Genomic DNA, 17358 nt, shown 5'->3' with positions numbered 1-17358 from the left:
ACCTTGATATTTTTATCATTAATTAAAAAAAAAATTTAAATAGAGATTACCTTTTGGTGTAATTATGAGCCACTTTTATTCTTCTTTTTAGGATCCTAACTTGAAATTACTAATGAATATCATATTTCAAAAATGTATATGAAGGTGAAGGTGGCACAGAGCTATGAGTGATAATATATCTAATTTCAGTAAGATAGTAGCCCCTTGAAGAGAAGGATCATGGTTTCTTTTTCTTTTCTCCTTAATGGTAGCATATAAGTTCTGCCAAGTTGATTTGATAGAGAACAAGTAATATGGTTTGATGACATGTATTAATTGCCAAGTTCTTCCCTCTTCTCTCTTAGAGAAACTGCGAGCCTTGTTTGAAAATGTATGATTCTTCCAAAAAGCATGTGAAAATTACAAAACTGAAAATGAAATAATCATTTCATCTACTTTATGGCCAACTTCACATAGAAAAATGAACTTAAAAGCAGCAGGAATTGTGTGACCTTTGCAAAATATCAAAGACTCTTCCTCTTATAATTGTCTTCCAGTGAATGAATTTCTTAGGCTTTAGGACAAATTGCAGGGTTCATCCAACCTTGAACATTCCGTACATTTTCATTTTCCTTTAAAGAAAGCACTGGTATGATGCTTAAATAGCTGGTGGTCACATATGAATATAGGAAACATAACTTCAATGGCAAATCTCAAATTCTGCTATACTGCTACATCTGTAGTCAATGACTAATGTAAATGAAAGTTTCAAAATTTTCTATGTACTGTATGCATTTTTATTCCTACTCTTTTATTTGTGATTATTTATGCCAGCTTGTGATTTTGTATCATTGCAGTTGCAAATGAAAGGTAATTGCAATATGGTTATAAAACATAACATAGTAACATTTTAGGTGATCCTCCAATATGTATCCAAAGCTTTCTGTTGAAGTTCAGTTTTTCTTTAAGAGTTATAATTGATCTCTAATTTAACAGAAATGTTGGATCAATGGTTTATTTTTACTACCTATTCCTAATATATCTATACATTAAATTAGTATTTATACAATAAATACAACTTAAATAATGATCAAGTTCATCTTACGGCATTCAGGGAATGTTGAAAAATACAGGATTTAGAATTATCCCAAGGATGATATCAGGTATCTTTCTCAACGGCTTAATCAAAATTATATCAACTTAATGATGACTCTTACATACAGTAAAAATTATTATATTTAAATTAATCCCCAAAACAGTTATGTATTTGAAGGCAGTGTACTTTGTCTTCTTTAAAATAGCCCCTATTGATTTGAACTCTCTCACTGAAACTATAATGCTGAAATGCATCCATATACCACAATCATTCATTACTATTTTTAAAGGGAACCTCAAATATAAGCATATCTATTTTCTGCAAATAGATACTTTAATGCATTCAAAGATCAGTTTCTTTTACTTTTTTTTTTAAACCTAAATGTATTTTTTTAATTAATTAATTTATTTATTTTTGGCTCCATTGGGTCTTCGTTGCTGCATGCAGGCTTTCTCTAGTTGTGGTGAGTAGGGACTACTCTTCACTGTGGTACGCAGGTTTCTCACTGTGATTTCTCTTATTGAAGAGCACGGGCTCTAGGTGCATGGGCAACAGTAGTTGTGGCACGCAGGCTCAGTAGCTGTGGCTCGCAGGCTCTAGAGCTCAGGCTCAGTAGTTGTGGTGCACTGGCTTAGTTGCTCCACAGTATGAAGGATCTTCCCAGACCAGGGCTCGAACCCGTGTACCCTGTACTGCCAGGCGGATTCTCAACCACTGCACCACCAGGGAAGTCTCTCATTTACTTTTAAAATACAAGGTCTTAAGGGTAATTCTTTTAAGGCAGCTTTGCAATGCTGTTGTAACTGGATGGTTTTCAGGTATCTAAAGTTGGGTTATTTTTCCCAGGAGTACATTCTAACAAATGTCCAAGTGATTTCAGGCAAAGCTACTATTTTTTTTTTTTTTTTCCGATACTGTCTTTTTTTAGCTTCAGGTAGTTTTTTCCCCGCCTGGCTGTCCTCTTCGGCCCTCCATAGCTGCCTTTAAGCCCCATGTCACATAGCAGGTACCACAAAGAGACAACTGCCGGAACTCTTGTGCTGATGGAAGCTTTTATTTCTTCAGCTTTTGCACAAAGTGATTCTTCAATTGCTTCCTCCTTCTGTCTGTTCTCCCCTATCCTGACTTTGGGTTTTATTGTTCACTTTCTATTTTCAACCTTGCCTTGTCTTTTAGACTAGATTTTCAGCATTGTTTTCTTACCCATAATCTTGTCTACCTGTTTTCCAAGAATTAGGTCCTTTCTGTACACTGCTTTGGGCTGCCTATCTCAATAAAGCTACCGTTTTTTAAAGGAGCTTTGAAACAAAGACAATATCATGGGACTATGAAACAGCAAACTGGACAAATAGTCAAATGGGTTTTCCTTGTCCCCTCATTTATAACATCAAAGGCTACAATTAGAATTGAATTTGAAAACACAGATTAGAAGGTATATTTAGACACTAATGATCTTTGAATAATTATAGAATAATAAGAACTTAAATTTGCATTGTAAATTTTAATTTTCAAATGTATCTGCACAGATTTTATCTTATTGCATCTTATTACAAGATATTGAAATTCCATCTTATTGCATTTAGAAATAATTATTTTTTTAACCCTTTTAATTTTTACAAGTTTTATTGACAGAACAAGTATATTACACTCTATTTTGCAGGATAACTTCTGTGTGTTCTGTGTATTTAACGTCTCTACAACATTTTTTAATGATCTCTTAGCTCAAAGAATAATTATTTATGGCTACCAAAGCAGAATTCAGAACCCAAGTTTACTAATACCTAGAACAAGACCTGTCCCATTACTCGACACTGCTTAAGTTGAGATGGTTCCCATTCATTACTGTTCATGGTCTACAATATGGTAATGCTTAGATAAAAAGTTATGGGTACTAAAGACTGTACTTCAAATACCAGTTTATAAACTAGCATGTATTTAGAAAAGGGGACTCCTAGAAAGATTTAAGAAACAATGACAAATGAGATTGAATCAGATTTCAATGTTCTTTTAAAATAAATAACAAGACACAATTTAAAGCAACATTTGAGTTTTGGTAAATTAGATATCACTTAAGTTGGATTCTCATTGTTAAAAACCATCTTAAAAAGCTTCCCCAAGTTAATGGTTCATAGTACTAAAAGCAAAGGTCACAAGTGTCAGAGACGGAAAGATGTGTTTTTATGAATATATTGAATATTTATATGTTTACATATGTATTTATGTGTATTACATATGCATTTATACATACATATATAACAATCGATTACTATGTATATGTTTATATAAAGAAATATAGAGGGTAATATGTATTTATATATACATATATATACACAAATTACATGCATATAAAACAGACATACTCATGTATATATGTATATTGACTAATAATTTTGCAAGGTATTTTCACATGCCAATGCATATGCATGGATTTCCTTTTGACTGAAAAATGTACACTGGTTCAATCATTTGTATTCATTACTATTGTATACCCCCTTCTATTATTCCCAGAGACATAAAGCTAAGAGAATATAAACATCTGCCTGAAGCTAATACACTCAGATTTTCTCTACAGACAAGAGTTCCTGAAAATGGTGAACAAAGAGAGTAGAAAAAAGAGAAAATCTAAATATAAAATAATATTGACTTCACTTCTTAATTTGCAGTAAGCCCATCCTAATTTCTTTCTGATTATGGGTTAGTGTTGGTCAATATTTCTTTTTGTAGCTAATAGAGCAATAGTATATAATATTTTAATATTGTAAATGGATTCACTTTTTAATTCACTGGATGAAGGGAAAATGTTATTTGCCATTCTCCTATGCCAATATGTATCATCAGAATTATCGAAGGGGGAAAAAGTTGCAGTGGTGACGATATTCTTTAAAAATTTTAATTTAACATTTCCCTGAGCTTTGCAACTAATTTACTATTTCCTCTGCTTTCTATCATATTTTCTGCTGATAGAAGTTATGAATCTCAAATAGGGTCTTAATATCTATTAGTATGTTTCTGCAGAGAAAAACCAATCTCTTAAGGATATAAAATAAACAACATGCTCTGATTAAAGAAAACACTGTAGAAAATGAAATATTTTTAAATGTAATTTTTAAGCAAAATATTAACAACAACAAAAAATAATCAAGAAGAAGGCTATATGTTTTACTATTTAAAACTGTTATTTTACAGAATATATATTCTAAAAAATTAGCTAATAGCCAAACTTCCAGGAAGGATATTTCTTGTAATTTGCTGACAAGGCTATCTTAAGTTTAAATATAAAGAAAAGTTCATGACTTTGAGTATACATAAAATAGAACCAAAATGCAGTTTGCAAATATTTAATGGGAACACTTACCAAGAATAAAATAACAAGGACCACAGAATAATAAAGCAACACAATACTTATTTTAAAAAATAGAACTATTTTGACAAACCAGAAATTAAATGAACAAAAAATGGTGACGGATATCATATAATGGCATACATTCCTTCTATATGATGGAACGTGAGCTGATCTATTTTTCAAGTCCAAAGGTGTGCAATAATTGTTTTTGAGATTTAAGTAAATGCACAGGTTTGTCAGATACAAGTGATATAATTCAAGCATAGCCAATAGGCTATATCATCATATTAACCAAGCAATTTAATGCAATGGTTACCTCTTTCTTAGGCTTATAAGAAAATATTTAAATGTCAAGAACCATGATCTTGTTCACATTGGAGGTAACATTTGTTAAAGGTCATTCTGAAAATCTACAGATTATGAAGAATGGTTTTTAAAAAGTTATAAATGAATTAGTTCAGTCTATATAAATAGTATACGTGGGTGAGACCCAAATAATGATTAATTTTCACATCTAGTCAACTGAAAAAACTGCTGAATAGATTTATTTCTTAAGCCTGTTTTTCATCTAGATGTGTTTTCCCTCTAGCTTTCTATTGATTTTCCCACTAGTTCCAAGGGTCATTCTAATGGTTCAAGAAAACGTTATCAACCATGTCAAAAAATACATTTACTAATAAGGCAATACATTTATTTAAATTGTTATGGAAATGTTAAATTATAAATATATAATGGTGTATATATATATATATACACACACACACACACACACTGTTTTGTAAAATGATATTTGATAATAACATACATATTTCATAGCCATAATATTGAATTTAGCTTATGCATAACATGACAGATGAAGAAAAATAACTTTTAAGGTTCTAAAAATATAAACCTGAAAAGAAACTTTTTCCCCTTAATAAAAACAAAATAAAGATGGTGTGAACGAATTGACTACAGTAATGTTAAGGGTATTTAAAATGATTCTTCCTTTATGTTTTAAAACAATATAAATAGAAAATTTTTATTTTGTAAAAATTATTTTATTCTATTATATACTAAAACAGGGATGATTTCAAATGAAAAGGTGTCATTTTTTTTTTTTCTGTCATCAGGGATATTCAAACTAAAACAGCAATTAAATATCATTAAATGCCCACTATGGACCCAGAAGTTTAAAAAAAAAAAGAAAAAAGATAAAAGATGTGAAGAGCAGGAACTCGTGAACATTGTTGGTGGTAGTGCAAACTGGCACAAGTTCACCACTCCGGAATACTCTTTGGCCTTCCCTAACGCTAGGTTAATATTCTTACATCTGGGAATCAGCAAAACTGCCCCTAGTTACAGAACAGAAATGCATGCCTATATGCAATAAAGATATGCATTCTATGTTCCTAGAGTAATATTCAAACATCCCCAAACTGGAAACACATGCCTGTGAACCACAGAATGGATAAATTAAGTTGGAGTATAGTAATACAAGGGATAAGGTAAAGTAACCAGATTTAAATAACAACTACATACAAAACTTCCACAAATCTTACAAATATATGAACAAAAGTTCCCAGACATAAAACAGTAATAATTTATAATTCCATTTCAATTAAGTTCAAAAGTAAATGAAACTTATTTCATTGCGGGGAGAGTTGTTACCCTGGGTGGGGAGATAATGTTTGGAAATGTGTACAAAGGTGGTTTCTTGGTAAGATTATTGACCTCTGTGCTCAGTTATATTTAAGATACATATTCATGAATTACACTTCAATTTTTTAAAAGTTTAATTAAAAAAATACAATGATGCTTGAAATGATCAGAGTAAAAAATCAAGTGTTACCCTTATTTCCTAATCTTTTAAATAGCCAAGTGTTACCCTTATTTCCTAATCTTTTAAAACTGACGTGACCAACCTATCAGTAATACCAAAAGCCAGGCATTATGCACAAGCTCATTTATCAACTACAGTGAGTATTTTTGCAATGTATTTACCAGATGTCCAGCCCAAAATATTGTCACTCTGGTGTTTCTTAAGAGCTCATCAATATTAGCCCCAAGGAACTCCGGTTGGAGACCTGGGATTTGCTTTCATTGTCAATATCTACTGGCCTCTCCAGGTAAGTCCATCCTCGGGGAAGACTTTCCAAACTAGATTAAGGTAACCTTCCCACTTTATCATGATTAGAGAACTGCCTCCTTTCACTGACACCTATAAACTATTTTTAGTTAAAATGATAAGGGTCTTGGAAAAATTTAAAGCATAAGGTTAGAAATCTGGGAAAATACCAATTCTATTAAACACATATAAGGTACCATTATAAGTCACTTCAATTTCAAAGTTTATTTGCATTTCAGTGCCCTGGGCCACCTCTTGAGTATATGGAAACAATGTGTCTTGGTTCAAAAAAGATTTGCAAATAAGTTTTCTCCTTAACATTTTTTTCTTTCTTTCTTTCTTTTTTTCTTTCTTTTGTTCTTTCTTTCTTTCTTTCGTTCTTTCGTTCTTTTTTTTTTTAGCAAAATAACTCTTTTTTCTCACTAACTTTAACATTTTTTTATAATATTTTAACATTGTAATTAATATTTACACTGGCATCTAATCAAATTTGGTAACTGATAACTATATGCTTATTTGTTTACAGTGATTTGTCATCTGAATCTAGGAATTTCCATCTGTGTTGAGTAATTTCTTATAAAGGATACAAAACTGAAAAACTATGAAATGATTTCAATTTCCAGACAAGCCAAGAATCCCTTGTACAAGATTCCAATAAGTAAAAAGAAAGTTACACAAGGAACTGAATCTCTACATAATTTTGACAAACACTGTGACTGTTAATGCTCAGTTCCCAATAAACAATTTACCACAGACATTCTGAGCTCCCACTGAGCTCAGAATTATTTCAGTCAATGTTCTGAATATTAAACAAAAATATTTTTTCATGTTATCTCTTCATTAACACTACAGTTATATTGACTTGATTTCCAGATATTTCTAAATAGTTTATCATCTCATCACTTTAGGTGTTTGTTGTTGTTATCAAATAGTGAGAAAATACAGGGAAGCTCAGAAATAATAAAATAAATCATTGTGTTCTATGATTTATAGTTGTCTAACCAAAGCAGTAGTAAATTTATGAGAAGTGAGAGTGGTGGGTAGGGGAGAGCTAAAGGTACATAAGGCTTCAAAGAGCAAGTAGATCTCTCAGGACATGGGTTGACAACTCTTCACCATCAAATTCCAAATATGTATGTATCCCAATCTATCTGTCTAAATATTTTCCACGAAGGGGAAGTATTTGCCAATCAGTGTGGAATAAAACAAATTATTGACCCAAGTACCTAAGCCATTTTGTAATCTTGTGTAAAGTAAAATGAATATTACTGAGGTTTTAAACTTCCTTTTCTTTGTGTTTCAAGACATAATGCTCCTTATTCATCTTAATGAAAAGATCCACGAGTCAGAGTAGTGGAAGAGAAAACATGCTACAGACCCTCTGATGAGGGAAAGCTTCCTTAGAAAAATAGCAATCAGGGAACATTGCAAACTTAGCCTGTGAGCACACAGTAGAGTTGGCACCCTGAATTTCAGAACAGGGTCATGTGTTTTGAAATCTGCTTCTGTTTTGGTGGCAGCTGGTTGGGAGACCTGGTTGGTCAAGTTACCTAAATTTTCTGAAATTTAGTTCTATATGAAAAATGCTTAGCTCTTTCCCTTAAATAAAGGAATAAAGGCATTGTTTTTTGTTGTTTTTTGATCAGATGATTGGAAGGAGTGTAACACAATAATTTCTGAAACATTGCATTTTACACAATTTTGGGGGTATATTTTGCAGCATAAATTAGAATATGGAAGTATAGGGTTACAGACACCTTTACGAATAATTTATATCTTTGAAGTCAGGGTCCAACAGAGCCAAATACCTGGTTTCAACACCATTCAAGGAGGAACCAAGGGAGATGAGACAAAATGCTGATTTACTACTTTTAGGAGTATAGTTTGGTATACTTGGCAAAAAATAATAAATCTACTAATAAATCATCACTGTCATCTTTATACAAAAACCATACAGAATTTGCATCTTGTTTTCTTTCTCACACTTGATCCTTTCTTCTCTTATTTTCCGAGTTCAATTTTGAGGCAAATATTATTATCTAATATAATTAATTTTTTTTTTTTCTTCCTGTACGCGGGCCTCTCACTGTTGTGGCCTCTCCCATTGCGGAGCACAGGCTCCGGATGCACAGGCTCAGCGGCCATGGCTCACGGGCCTAGCTGCTCCGCTGCATGTGGGATCTTCCCGGACCGGGGCACGAACCCGTGTCCCCTGCATCGGCAGGCGGACTCTCAACCACCGCACCATCAGGGAAGCCCCAAATATAATTTTTATATGCAGTTTTCTGAGTGGCTTCTCTGACTCCATTACCTAAGACTTTAAGTCTTTTTTTTTCACAGCAGAAGCAATGTTTAGGATTATGGTTGATCTTACAAAGATCAAAGAGAGTATATGCAAATCTATACTTTTACTGTTCTCATTCTGAAACACAAAGAGCCTAAGGATACAAATAAGGGAAAGTCACGGCAAATGAGAAGAAAATATTCAACATTAAATGGAAGCGCAATTTAATTTGCATTAATTGTACATCTATGGTTCAAAACTTGTGGAATGTCATAGCTGTGGTCTCGTTCAAAGGGGATATTAAGCTTTAAAAAACACATAGGGCAATTAATGCTGGAAAACACTTGGTTTTATATTTCAGCCTAATTATACTTTTATAGGATTTAAACTATTATTTAATTATGTTCTTTATGCAATGTCTCGTAAGAACTAGTTGAGGCCAGGCACAGTAGAATTGACATTTATTTTTATTTTATCACTATTATTATCGCTATCACTACTATTTTCCTATGGGAAGGCAATGGCTCTTCAGATCCTTTTGAGGACACGGACTTAAATAGCCAGCTAAATGGGAACAGATCAGGTCTCACTTTAAGTGAATGCTGATGAATTATAAATGACTGCCCACAATGATTAGATTCAGGTTATCAATTTTTGGAAATCCAATTAAATTAATGATAACTTTAATGTTTACAACACACATCTGAGGAAACACCTGTTTTGAAATTTTGACTTAAAATGATAAATTCCCACTTTGATTTTTACCGTTTGACAACTTTGCTCACTACAAGAAAAAGTAGAATCTGGATTTGCTCAACCAAATAGATTCTTGCAGAGTGATGATAACAATTACAGCAACAAATTACTGTAACAGACACTGTGTTAATCTAAGCATTTTACTTGAAACATTATTTCATTTTAACCACTGTTAAGATTTTCAGTATATAAATAAGGGATATATGGCTCAAAGAACTTAATTTACTAATGCACATTCGGTTAATAAATGCACCATCCTGATTCAAAACTCGTTATCGATTCATTCCTTCAAACTTTGTGAGCCAGAGCCATTGTTATCCATATCATCCAGATGTGAATATCTATGTTTAGAGAGTAAAGTAATTTGCTCAGGATTAACATGGAGAATCAATGGTTGAACTCAAAATAACGTATCAACAAAGAAGTAAACATCATTGAGCTAACGGTCACGGAATAAAGGTCTAAACATTTTTATGTGCAACATCAACATGATCAGCAATGTGCATTAACTGTATTAACACACTCATTGGTTCATGTTTTTAAATTATTAGGTAACTAAAAATTGGTTAACTCAGTTTTTAAAAGTCCAAAATCCTATACCGTTAAATAAACGAAGTGGATTAAAGAAAACGTATTTTGTAGCACTTAGGAAGTGGAGATATTAAACGGCAATATGTCTTACAAATAAAGGGTGTGATCCTAGTTGCAGGATGTATTACACATGAACTGAACCTACCATTTCAGTTAACTCCTCTGTTACGTATAACATCAAATCTTTCCCTCTACTCGATACATGACCTACAAAAATGCTTAAAGCACCTCATTTAAAAAATTAAAAATCCCCTAGGTTCTATAAATTCTAACTGCCCCAAAAAGCCAGTGTAACACTGCTGTTCCCATTAGGAATTTTAATTGATAACAAAAAAAAAGAAGGACAGAATTTTGTAGGAGAAGGTTCATTGCTGCCAGTTTTCTAGAGATAACCATAAACGTCTGGTTCAGAAATCACAGAAGTATGCTATTTGTGCCCCTCATAAAATCTTGGTAAACTGTTCCTACAATCTTGTAATCTATTTAGGATCTTTTCAGACCAATTTGCTTAAAGAGCTAAGGCTGATTTCTAATGTTTTTAATCAAAGTACACCAACTCTTACAGAAATTATTATCACAAAACTTCACTGAAGTGTCATACACCTGGAAACGGTTATCTGAGATGAGACAAATGGTAGTGACATTCATATTACACAATGGGAAAGTATGTGAAAGATACCTTATTTTGCCTTAGCTCATCTGAGGTCATGCATTCACTGAGCACAGGGCACTAGGGATTGACTAGCTATAAAACTGTGTATTGAGTTAGCATCAGAAAGGTAGAGAAAAACAAGTTCAATCTCTACATTATATCCTTAAGTTATTAAAATACACACACACACACACACACACACACACACACACACACACACACACACACACACACACTGGAAATCTTTCTGTGACCATTCTGCAAGACTGTATCTTCATCTGTAGCCAAGATTGTATCAGTAATTGTACCTTGAGGAAAATCAAGATTTTGGTTTAAAGTTGCTGAGTTATAATGGCAACAGAATTATAACGTCACCAGGTCTTGTACATGCGTAGGTCACTTATGGAGGAAAAAATACAATGTCAAAATTCAGAAAGATGACACTTGGAAGTAACTAGAAGACCTAGAAACTCCAAAAGTCTTCTGAAATCCTCTCTTTCAGAAAACACTGTCTCAGGTATAGGAGAAGAATATCAACACCCTCATTCCCTAACCCTCATTATAACTAATTCAGAAATCAGGGATCAATCAAACAGAGAACAAAGTAGAAGGATAAAATAAATATGAAAGACCCGTCTGTATCTGCCTTGTACAGCAGTCCCTAGATGAGCAGTTCAGACGAGCAATGTAACTCCTGCAGCAGCTCCATCCCCTGCAGCCTTTTGGTGGGTCTCTTTCAGGAAACACTGACAAGAGGCCACTTAGTGACACGCAGCCCAACTCCCACCACTGCAGCTGATTCTAAGACCACCACAACTAATACTCATCACCTTCCTCCTCTACAATGCATTTAGATTTTCCGAACTCTCAACCAGCATCTCTGCTGGTCTTGTGGGATTCTCCCTGGCGCTCACTTCTGAAAGGTCTAAGCCCTGGTCATTATGCCATTATCATGCTGTGCTTCTTACTGTAATGTCCTTCTACTGTAAAAGCAGAGCAAGGAAGTACCAAGGGAGGCCCCACTGGATAACTGGGTACCAAACATACACTTCTGCATTGGTTAGCAGCAGCCCTACAATAACCTGGTGATCACGTCAAATTTCTTTCTTGCTTTTTATTCTCTAGGTTAACAATGAACTAAGTAAATGGATAGACAGAGCTTGAAACGTAATGAGACTTTTTCTCTGTCATCTACTAAAAGCATTTTTCCTCTGGAAGCCCTTTAAATCTGCAGGGTCCAGAGTAACACAAATTTATCCAAGTAAGCTTCTGGGAGTGACATAAGTTGGGCCCTTCCCACTTACTCCTTTAAATTCTCATATCCAAGTATTCTATCCCTAAGTCCACAGACCATGTAAAATAAACAAAACAAAACAAAACAATGATTGTTCATTTAGAGTATAAACTTATTATGGAGGATGACACTCCAACACTGCAGAGTTTCATCACCAAGTTGGTATCTCATGAGGCCATTTCATTATCCTCTCCAGAGTGGCAGTTTCTGAGTGCTGCAGCACAGAATAGGTCCAGTTAATTTCATGGTCATATCCTTACTGCTGCATCTCCTTTTATGTAGAGTATGTCTCTTGGTCCAGTGAAATGTTATGTGAGATTCCATGATAGTAAATCAAAAACTTGGTAAACTCTCAGATAATATTACTGGCTAAGGCCCCATAGAGCAAAAAGACAAATCCATACCCAGAATACATGTACATTGCACCGAAGATGAATTCCTACATCACTAAGGACAGATAATCTAATGTAGTCAGGTGGTTGACTGATGCCTTCAAGAGATGGTGACATAAAAGGAATCAGCTTTACACTCTGTTGCTAGCCTGTTAAGTATTTTTCAACAGCAGTGAGTAAACCAACATGGGTTGAATGAGAGCCTATGCTTGTACCTTCTCACCATGGAAACCTACATGTGAATGTTCCAGCAGCTTCACTGAAAATTGCAAAAAACTAGAAACAGTCCATATGTTTCCCAATAGGAAAATGATGAACCAAACCACTGATATATATATACAATGGAACACTACTCAGTAATAAAAGGGAAATATCAGGAACATAGGTAAATCTCAAATTCATTATTCAAAGTGAAAGAATCCAAATTCAAAAGCTTATATACTATATGATTACATTTATAGAACACGGCAAAGGCAAAATCATAAGGACAGAGAACGTTTCAGCAGTTGAGAAGGTTTAAGTGGGGGGAGGATGGTTTGGCTACAAAGGGACAGACAATACGATGGAGTCTCTTTGGAATGATGGCACTCCTCTGTATCTTGATTATGGTGCAGCTAACATGACTCTATGCATTAGTCAAAACACATACACCAAAAAGAGTTAATTTGACTTTACCCAAGTTAGAAATTAAAAATTAACAATGAATGAATAATTAAAACTTTAGGACATATAGAGGGATTCTTCTTTGTAAAGAGATAAAAAAAACCCAAAATCATGAAACAGCTCATCCCCTTAACACTCATTACTGCAACTATTTAAATAAATAGAATTTTGAGCTATTAATAATATCAGCTTAGAGAATGTAAACACTTAAATCTTTTCTATTCAGCATTTTTTAAATTGGTGGATCACCAGTGAATAAAGCAAACTATTCATGCTGCTCTGTAATGATCCTCTTTTAATTGCTTCGACTATTTTCTACATGGCACTATTTCTTTTTTTTTTTTTTTTTTTGCGGTACGCAGGCCTCTCACTGTTGTGGCCTCTCCCGCTGCGGAGCACAGGCTCCGGACGTGCAGGCTCAGCTGCCATGGCTCACGGGCCCAGCCGCTCCGCGGCATGTGGGATCCTCCCGGACCAGGGCTCGAACCCGCGTCCCCTGCATCGGCAGGCGGACTCTCAACCACTGCACCACCAGGGAAGCCCCAGCACTATTTCTTAAAATCTAAAAGATCACCAATATTTTTTTAACTGGATACATTAAAAGGAGAATTATCTTTATAGCTCAGCTTTTATTCCTTTATGTTCTGCTTTATTCCCAGAAATCGCTTAATACCTAGTCAATCTTCTACTTCTAATTAACCAATTATCACTACTTGTTTTTAAGGTAACTTCACGTTCTGCTAAAACTGTTAAATGTCTTTACAGACTGTCTCTCTTTCTATGCTTAAGCTTTTGTTTTTTTAACTCTTTGTAAACTTTGAGGCAAGAAATAGGGACTATGTAGATTCCTCCCAAATCACTATTATGGATCACAGCACTTGAATCCTGACGTTGCCCATCATTTCCTAGCAGCTTCTGGGGTCTGATGATATGAAAAGTAATAAAGAGGAAAGATCAAGAAAAAGAAAAGATCCTGGGAGAGAACATATGATAAATAATCAGCACAGTTGTTTACTCCTCTCCAAGTAAAGTCATTTAAGAAAGAATCAGGGACTGATTTGACTTTGACTCCTGTTGCCTCTAAGTCATTTTTATATCCTATTACATTCAGCAATTCTGTTTAAGATGAGGACGGATAGGTATATTATTCTTGATATTTTTCTTGAACCTTATTGGTAAAGTCAGTATTGACTTTCTTTTCTGATGATGTAATGAGAGCTTAGTGGAATAAAACAGTAATGATAAAAGACCTGAACTCCCCACGATGTCAGAAGCAATCAGCTCCTATTTTAAAATGAGTCATTATTGTTCACGAGCAGATTTCTATGTAGTTAGTATTCTGTAGGTTCAGCTTTATGAGGCCCTTTGCTGATGACTGGGCGGTCTTTATTCCTGGATGTCATGTCAGCCGTTTATGTGAAATAATGAAAATGTAGTTCTGCTACACGGGCCAATGAACGTGTAAAGAGTTTCCCCATTGCATCATTCTTCTGAGGAACTATCACTATTGATTACTATGTAATCTGTCTTCAGAGAGCATTAAAAATGATGGATTGTTTTGCCTTGCTTGTACCCCAGAAGTCTTGACATTAACAGTTCTAACTTGCAGATCTGGCTTAGTGATGTCATTTGCTTCAACAATTTTGAGCAAAATACACACAAAGGAAATATAAAAATAGAGGCTTTCTCATGATGTCTCTGGTTAGTTAGTCTTACTGAAGATAGTTTAAAAAAATAGTGTGTATGTAATTTTTCTGTAACAAAAACTATTACCAAACCAGGATATATTTGTATGTAAAGTAGGTTTTCCATAATTCAAAGCTCAGCCCAAGGAGCAAATAGTTTAAACCTTTCTTCCTGGCTTCAGCTAGTGGCTCTCTGGACTTTTTAACCATAGCTCTTTGTATATATTTTTATTTGGGCATATATGTGTGTGTGTGTGTGTATGTGTGTGTGTATGTGTGTGTGTGTGTGTGTGTGTATATATATGTATATATATAAAATCACCCAAGGATTCTGACCTCCTGAGCATGCTATATTGTTATTTTAGTAGTAGTAATAGATAATAGAGTACCTACTATGTACAGGCACACAGTAAATTACTTTGAATTAATTCAGGAATGAATATAAATTATAAATAATTTACTTGTAAAAAATTCAACAAATTTAAATTAAAATTAATAGGTTCTTGTAAGAAGGTATTTTTCATAGATTACAGTATAAACATTAGAGGAGACTATAAGAACAAAACTCTTAGTTTCAGAGTCTACCAGGACTCAAAGCAAAGTATCTATCTGCCTGTCTATCAATCTAACTGTCGACATATATGCATCATACATACATATACATATATTACACACTTGAAAAACACCAGGTAATGTTCTACTTTTCATTTTTTCTAACTAGTACTGAGATTCATCGAAACACCTGCTATTTCTTATACCTTTCTTACATTCATAGCATCCATTTTAAAGTTAAATGTAGTCCACCTATAGAAAATAAAAGGAATTAAAATATATACATTTCTATTTAAAGCTGTAATAATGTATCTGAAAATATACTACTAGTAGTCACTTCTCACCACAGTTAGTAAATAAAAGCAAATAAGGAATAAAGATTTGAATTTCCTTGTAGTAAATACAGTTAATTTTTAAGTGAGTCTTTTTTCCAATTTTGATTCACATTTTATTCAAGTGCTAATTGCACTTACACACTGCTCTCAATAAAATAATGCATGCTGATTAATCTATGGGCTCCTTTTAAAGTCCTTCCCCCCATCAGATGTTTATAGACATTAATGACTCTTTTCTAATAACAGAAGAATAGGATCTTATGGAATAATTTAATTTCTTAGTATCACAAGCCCAGATGTACTTTTTTCTACATCATTTCCTAAGTCCAGTTTAAACTCTTCTTTCTGGATAATAATTGCTCATATCAAAAGATGGAAACTGTATTTTAAGATAAAATGAAAACTGAAAATAAACCTATAATGTTCTAGTTATACAGTATTTAATGTGATAACTTACCCATTGTGATTCTGCGAATCATGTTTCTAATGTGTGAACTTTAATAGTAAAAGTAGGACTGAAGTTTCAGTTGCACTGTGAAATGTAGTAAAATTGCATAAAGAATGAAAATCACTTACTAACTGTGCTCACAAAAACCTCCAAAATTTCTCCATGGTAAAGTTATATATCATAGCCAAAAACAAGCAGAATATCATTTCATAGGAGATTCTTAAGCCAGGATGCAGGTTTGTTGTAAAACTTGAAAACATATACATCATATCCTAAATATATAAGTAATTATTTCTATATTAAAATGTGTTAATGCTCAAATCTATAAAATGCAATATACCATGCATGTACTTATTTAACAAGGCAGTTTGGCTTGTCAGGAACCTGGTACTTAAGTAGGAAGAGTTAACTGCCCTCCTTCAGCAGCCTTCCCTCCCCAAATACAACCACTGGGATTTGGGACTTGGAGGCTACACGATGGGATATCATTTTCCCCCATTAGAGCACTAACTGTAGAGTAAAATAAACTGATATTCAAACACGTCCTTATTTAAACTTGTCTGACACATTCTCAGTCAGATATAGAAAGGAATGACGAGTAACAGTAGTTCCCAAGGGAAAACTCACCATATGGAAAATGGTTCTCTGCAGGTAATCAATTTCACCTTTAGAGCCTAGGACACAGAAATCAAGTGTTGATTCTCTAATCAGCATGCAGCTAATGCAGAAAGAGCTCCCTGTCCCCCAAACAAAAAAGAAGACAAGTGCCCATCTGAATATTAGTGCCACAGTTAGGACTTGAGGAAGGTTAATTATAAAAAGCTATATCACAAGGTACACCTCTGTGACCCTCACTGAACGTTATACTGAAAAGAGCATAATTCCTCATAGCAAAAGGGGAAATCTTGATCTGCACAAGTAAGCACAGAGAAGTGGCCATGATGAGGAAACCATGATGGGCTTGCAGGGGTAATGGCTTTCCTGGTCTGCCCTGAGAATGAGGCCAGAATGATGAAGGGATATGAAACCAGCCTAATCAGGACATGTGATTTCCTGTTATCGCAGGTGAACAGGGGAAGGACTGATTCAATGACACGTATAAGTTACCCTGGAGTTCCTAAGGATGATATCTGGAATTAAATCTTAGAAAAAGACTGAATTCCATACTAATTCAATGGTTA

The sequence above is a fragment of the Pseudorca crassidens genome, chromosome 8 (genome assembly GCF_039906515.1).
Source record: "Pseudorca crassidens isolate mPseCra1 chromosome 8, mPseCra1.hap1, whole genome shotgun sequence".
NCBI lineage: Eukaryota > Metazoa > Chordata > Mammalia > Artiodactyla > Delphinidae > Pseudorca > Pseudorca crassidens.
This window is presented reverse-complemented; position numbering follows the sequence as displayed.